The following is a 6884-nucleotide window of genomic DNA, read 5'->3' as shown; positions in this document are numbered from 1 at the left end:
AAAAGTTAGGGAAATAAATATTAACAACAGGAGGACTTACTGGGGCCAGCAGAGCCATCTGCCACGGCACTTGTGGAGGGGGCACCTTTACCTCCCTCACCCCCCTCACCAGCCCTCTTCCTCCCCCTTGATGCTGGATGATGTAAGAAAAAAAAATGAAAAGATTAGTGGTACTGCTAATAAATAATCTCTCCAAGAATATTTTTTTTTTTTTAAAGGAAAATCCAAATGCAGGTATCATTTCTACATCAGAGGTTCAGAGCGCCTGTATAATAATATTAGTATCATGGACCATCATATTCCAAATTTCCTAACCCTAGTCCAAATTTCATAAACTACGTTTTGGAATTACTACTAAATTGCAATTAATAATTTCTACAGTTCTCATCTAATTTTCAATCTCTCAGTGCATAGATCGCATATATGCATGCAAAACTACTATACATCACAGGGAAATTGCTTGGCAGATGGCACTGCACGAGCTACAAAAAAATAAAGGCACAGAGAAATGAGAGAACATGCTAACTCACTAATACTAACTTTGACTATCTTAGACAGGACAGGGCACGAGAGGAGTCTCTGCATTACTTCTGAATCAGCCCAAGCAAGTGCCAAAAACAAGTATAATTAGGTAGCGCCGAGCACCCGTCCAGATGACGATCACATAATATTATATTTGTAACAAAGTTAACTTACCTATGTGTTAGCAGCATGCTTGCTATTTGGGAAGACACTAGTAGCATAGACCACAACTAATAATTAATTATTACTCACTGAGCCCCGCAACCTTAATGCCTAGCAGGTCAAGCAAGTCCATTTCATGGTCCAGGATATCGGCCCACCAGTGTGTTAGCTGCTGCTGGGTGCGCCAGACTCCAGAGTTGCGGGCACAGCCCTGCGCACCCTCTCCCAGCATTGCCAGCACTCCCGGAGGCCATAGCCAGACCTGGGCCCGTCACCTGCTGCCAAGGTGGAGGGGAGGGGGTGCTGAACATAAAACACCATGGCAGCCACCTCCACCTTGGAAAAAATGGCGCTGGGCTGCACCGCTTCATGGCGCCACCGCCTGCAAGGAAGGAGGCTACCAGTAGTGGTTGGGGACCTGGGACTGCCGCTCCCCTGCTTTGAAATGACGCTGGGGACTTGGGGGGAAGAAATAACAAAGAAGGAAGGTAAAAAAAGAAAGTAAAGCAAAAAAAATTAAAAAGTAAAAGAGTCATTTAAAACCCCCCACAAAAAATAGGAAAAAAGTTGAAAAATAAAAACACAAAGAGAAAATGTAACATAATAAACAGAAGCTAGGGGAAATAGGTTTTAAAAGTGTGGGATGGGACAGATATGGAGGGGTATAAAACTAGGCCCCAGCACCATAACAAAAGCAAAAACTAAGATGGCCGCGCCCATGCGAACCGCGTTGTGCAGTTCACGCAAGAATTCCAACACGAGGACATACTTTGCATTGCCAATGCTGTTAAACGCCACGTGAATGGGTGCAGCAAGGAACTCCGCCCACTAGCGGAACTCCACGTAGCGCAACAGAGATTTTTTGCAACTTCGCGGAGTTCTGTGTAGCACGGTTACGCGAACTCTGCCCTGCCTAGTCATATGTATAACCGGTAGCTCCTTTTGCCTTTCAATTTTAGTCAAGTGAGACCAGCCTTCTTGTTCCTGCAAATGTTAAAGTCTGACTATTTGCTTTTTTATGACTCACTTTTTATCAGGGTCCCTGCATGGCATTGATTATTTATTTATTTTTATCATCTAAAGCTAGCTCTGGTTTTTTATGCTGCTTCTTATCCTTGACCCTATGTGAACTATAGCATTTGTGTTTTAGATTTTTTTACATTTTTATGATTGTATAATTTTGCTGCACACACTTTTGTGATTTTCTTGAAAAACTGAATAAGGTTGACTGATTGATTGATTTACTGTGCTGGATTTGGACCTGGCACCCAGAAGGACATGTTATGTTATGTTATTGCTACTTATATAGCGTCAGCTACCCGGAGGCCTCGTAGCGCTGAGGCCTCATTGAACGGGAGCATGGGTTCTGAGGAGGTAGCTCGGGTAGCACCTCTGTTAGGAGGTTTGTCCTGACTGTCACCGAAAGCAACTCCAGGTCCAGGATCTCAGCAGCACCTCTAACCACCATAGAATAGGATTCTCCCTCCTCTGTAGCCATGATAGGGGGGGGAAAGCATGTAAGTATCTGAAGACGTATCCAGTCCACTGGCTTCACCCACACCTGTATGCCAGTCCATAGGGTCTTGGAGCTGGTTTTCTAAAGGGTCCAGGGAACCCACCCATTCCTCAATGTAAACTAGCCCATAAGAAAGGGGCTCAGGATCCAACATAGGAGGCAAGGCTCCTGCTGGCATCGGAGTTAGCGTTGTATGATGCCCCTCTGGTTCCTTGTTGAAGTCAGGGATAAGGATGGGGACGGTGCCACCCATGGGCCTGGGTGGCAATAGCAGTGTTGGCATCGAAACTAGAGTCAGGGAAGGTTAAAGTAGTACAACCGACATCAATCCAGATCCAGGACTAGATCCATTGGTGCCCCACAGTGCCAAGGCCAAAGCTGCTGGCGTGAAACTGAAAGGGCCCCTTCCAACTCTGCAGGGTCTGAAGGCACTCCAGCAGAGTCAGACTGCCCGAAAATGAGGCGCATGGCCTCATAGAACTCTTTGAGCTGGGCAGGTGTCACTCCAGCTCCCGGAAACTCAGGGAGGCGCAGAATCGGCCCAAGCACAGACTCCCCAGAGCAAGGCCTAGAGTGCTGATGCTCTCTCGTCTCCTCGGCCAACGATGAGGGGAAGTCAAAGAAAGCTTCAACTTCTTCATTTTTTCTAGTGCCTCGACTTACCATATTGCCCAAGGATGTAAAGTGGAACAATGACAATGGAGGAGTACCCAACTGATCCCGGGACCTTCCTCTCAACTAAGATCTTGACTTGCGCAGAGTCGACTGTCGGGCTGCCATCAGCTTCAGGACTGCTCCCTCAAAGCCTTCAAATGCATGGCCCAACACTCAGAGCACGACTTTGGGTCGTAGTCACACTCCAGACACTAAAGAAACATGAGGTGCGAATCTGTTCCAGACAACGCCTGATGGCAAAAACCACAGGGCTTGAACCCGGTCTGCCTCAATGACATTCTGAACGCACCAGGAGTTAAAAACTCAAAAAAGAGTAAATAAAAGCAGGTAAAAAAATGACAGCGGGGTAGTTCTCTTTGGATTAGCGCTACCTGGCACGGAAAGAAAAGAACTGATGTCAGCGCATTGGGGTGGCACCTATAAAGAAACCGCCACATCATATCTTTGCAGACGATGCCGATGACGGTCGCAGAGCTGAACGATGGCACATAACGGCTTGCAGGGGTACTGCTCAGAAAATGCTCCAGATCAAATTTGATGCCTGGAGGAAATTCAAAGGTAAGGAATCTACAACTAGAAGTCTCTGTCAGATGCATATTACAGAAAACAGCCCATAAATAGGCTCTGAAGCTCCTAGTGTGCAAGCCATTTTCTGTTGTTGAAAGTTTCAGAATTGTGAGTTCTTCTCAAGTAAAATTTACGGAGGAACAAATTTAGATTACCTTACATATACCTAAAAATCCAGCTCCCTGCTGCATCTATCCTCAAGGTCTTTAATACCTTAGGAGTACAATCAGTGTATCACTGTACAGCATTGCATGTAAGCCAACACAATGTGCTGGCAACGTATGTTGAACCCGATTGTGGAGCATGGCAGGCAGGATTGTGCTTGCCAATTTTAGGAGAAATTATTAAACTAAAACATAAATATCACCTTTTGGTTTTTAATCGAAAAGCATTATAATTGATGGACAAGGAACACAATGGCATGTGGACTACTGACGTGGAAATGCTACAGTAAGTGCCACATTGACCCACCAACATATAGAGGCAGTTTGCACCATGTGGGTGCACAATGTAGAGGTACTCAGTCAATGACGCACTGCACCAATGAAAACTTGCTAATACCATTGCCTCGTATAGATAGAAGTTAAGAAACGGTGACACAAAACTGTGCCTTCAGATGTTTTAGTTCAGCCAGAGCTAGTAAATACTTTGAATGCTTCTATCCTTGTATGGCCTTAATTTTACCCTTACTCCTCCACCTGAACATTGCTGTCTTTCTCCAAACATAGCGCGGTATAAAAAATGACCATTTTAACATTTAACAAACCACTTTGCAATGTAGTAAGAAGGTAATGGCTCTAAGCTCTTAAAAATCAATTTTGCTTGGAATATGAGAAAGAAACAAAACCATACAGCATACTTGAAAATGGAGCTGAGGGATAATTCTATTTCACGTCAACCGGTGTTTACCATTAATAATGAAAATTGTGTACGAATATTGATACATGTTTGCCGTTTTGGCTATCTCCATTGGTTCTTTATTCCCTTGTCACCTGCCCTATGATTTTATTTTAGTTTAAAATCAAACAAATGAATACTCTACTCTCTTATAGATTAGGTTTAAAGTGTATTAATGTACTCACCAGAAACAATCCCTTCACTTTATAAAATATTCTCTCTAAAGTCACTCTTATAAAACGGGAATAACAACATATGAAAAATAAGATTAATACAACGCAATTAAGAAGAAAGTTCTGGAGTCTCAAAATTTGCTCTAGAAGCTCATTAAGCAACATACTTCCCTCGAATTTAAGGTAGGCAGAGGCATCAGACCGGAAAACAACACGTAGGGCAAGGGAAATAATCAGCAGAAGAGTTTGCACCAACAATCCTGGTTGTCCCCCTCAAAAAGCGATCACAGGACGCCTGCAGAGAACCTAGATATTCCTTGGGAGCACTGTGACAGGAAAATACATGTGTTCTGCCATTATTTTAGAGACACAGTCACGCTGAGAGACAATGAGAGACCTCATTTATCAAGAGACAAGAATCACATTTTTAATCAGTTAGTTATAACCCTTATCATGGACGTGGAGCTTCCCTGATCTCTGCCACATATGACCCGCACCCTACTCAACAGAGGAGAACAGACTGCCCTGATCCTCCTAGACCTCTCCGCAGCCTTCAACACAGTTTCTTACAGCATGCTCATCAAGAGACTGCACCAGATCGGAATCAGAGAAAATGCACTCAGATGGACTGTATCATTCCTCACGGTGTGCATGCAGAGAATCTGTCTACCCCCCTTCTCCTCACAACCCAGAGCATCATCTGTGGCATCACTCAGGGCTCATCACTCAGCCCCACCCTCTTCAACATATACATGACGCTACTAGCAGACATTGCCAGAACACACAATATCATCATATCCTACGCCAACACCCAGCTTATTCTCTTACTCTCAGTAGACTCCACGACAACAAAGACCAACTTCCGCAACTGCACAAAGAACGTCGCAACCTGGATGAAGGACAACTGTCTGAAGCTCAACACAGACAAGACCGAAGTGTTGATCTTTGGCAACCATATTTCCCATTGCAAAGACACCTGGTAGCCCACAGAAGTTGGACCCACCCTCACACCAAAAGACTACATCCACAACTCAGCATCGTCCTGGACAGCAAGCTTATCATGAAGCAACAGATCAACACAGTCTCCTCAGCCTGCTTCCGCACACTTTGCATGCTCCAAATAATGTTCAAACGGCTCCCCACAAGCACCAGGAAAATAGTCACACAAGCCCTCGTCACCAGCCATCTGGACTATGGCAACGCACTGTATGCAGGAACCACCATCGAACTCAAGAGCAGGCACCAGACGATACAAAACTAAGTGGCCAAACTGATCCTCATCCCACCCAAACAAACCCACATCACCCAGCACCTGAGAAACCTCCACTGGCTCCCTGTCGAGAAAAGATGCCAATCCAAGCTTCTGACACACACCAACAAGGCCCTCCACAACCAAGGACCAGCATACATGAACAACCGCATGAATTTCCACCAACCACATAGAAGCCTTCGCTTCGCATCCCTTGCCCTGGCACAAACTCTGCGGATCCACTGTAGCCACACAGTTCTCCCACCTTGCTGCCAAGTCCTGGAATGCCCTCCCCCTCCGAACATCTCCTTTGCTGAAAAACTCCAGGAAGAAGTTCCAGGCCTGGCTCTTTGACCAACCCAGCACACAGCGCCTGGATACCCACAAAAGTGATAAGCCACACTCAACAAGTAATGATTGGTTGACTGATTGAAGTCCTGTCTCATCCACAGTATCAGTCATGAAATCAACAGGTAGCAGAGGGTCGCACTAGCACCACTGCTCCACCAAGCTCCCCTCATTGCTCTACTTAACCCAACTTTTTGCTCAACACCTGTGGTGGCGTTGAGGAAGCATCCAAAAAATGCCAGTTCCACAGAGCAGTCTTTTCATAATGCCCTCAGCTCTACTCTAGGTTAAAATTATACAGAATACAGCAGGTGACAAATCTTGGCAACCCTGGAGGAAGGAACTTTTAATGAGTACACCTTTGTCCTCTCCAGTGTTTGCAGGGGTCCTGCCCAGCTCACAACACTCCCTGCACTTCAGAAATCTACCTCTGGCACTCGCTTCTCACTCCCCATTGCCTGTACATTGCTTAACTATGCTGGAGCTCCGAAGGACAACAGCCATCTAACCTCGCTTGTCTTTATTTGAAAGTAGACCTCTGAATCCCTCCTTACATTCATTCAGATATCAACCTTTCTGACTCTATGTTGTCCCTAGCCCTTCACAAATGTCTGCGCCCCCTGGGGAAAACCACTTCATCCTGCCTTCCACATAATACTAGTACTTCATACACCACCTTTTTTCCCCACTCATACCAGCCTCGCATAAAAAATACTATTTCACACTTCGCCTGCATATTTGTGCAACTGTTTTTCATTTGAGCCATGAAAGGTTC

This window comes from Pleurodeles waltl, chromosome 10, assembly GCF_031143425.1.
Source record: "Pleurodeles waltl isolate 20211129_DDA chromosome 10, aPleWal1.hap1.20221129, whole genome shotgun sequence".
Taxonomy (NCBI): domain Eukaryota; kingdom Metazoa; phylum Chordata; class Amphibia; order Caudata; family Salamandridae; genus Pleurodeles; species Pleurodeles waltl.
The sequence above is the reverse complement of the archived record's forward strand: the minus strand, read 5'-3'. Positions refer to the sequence as shown.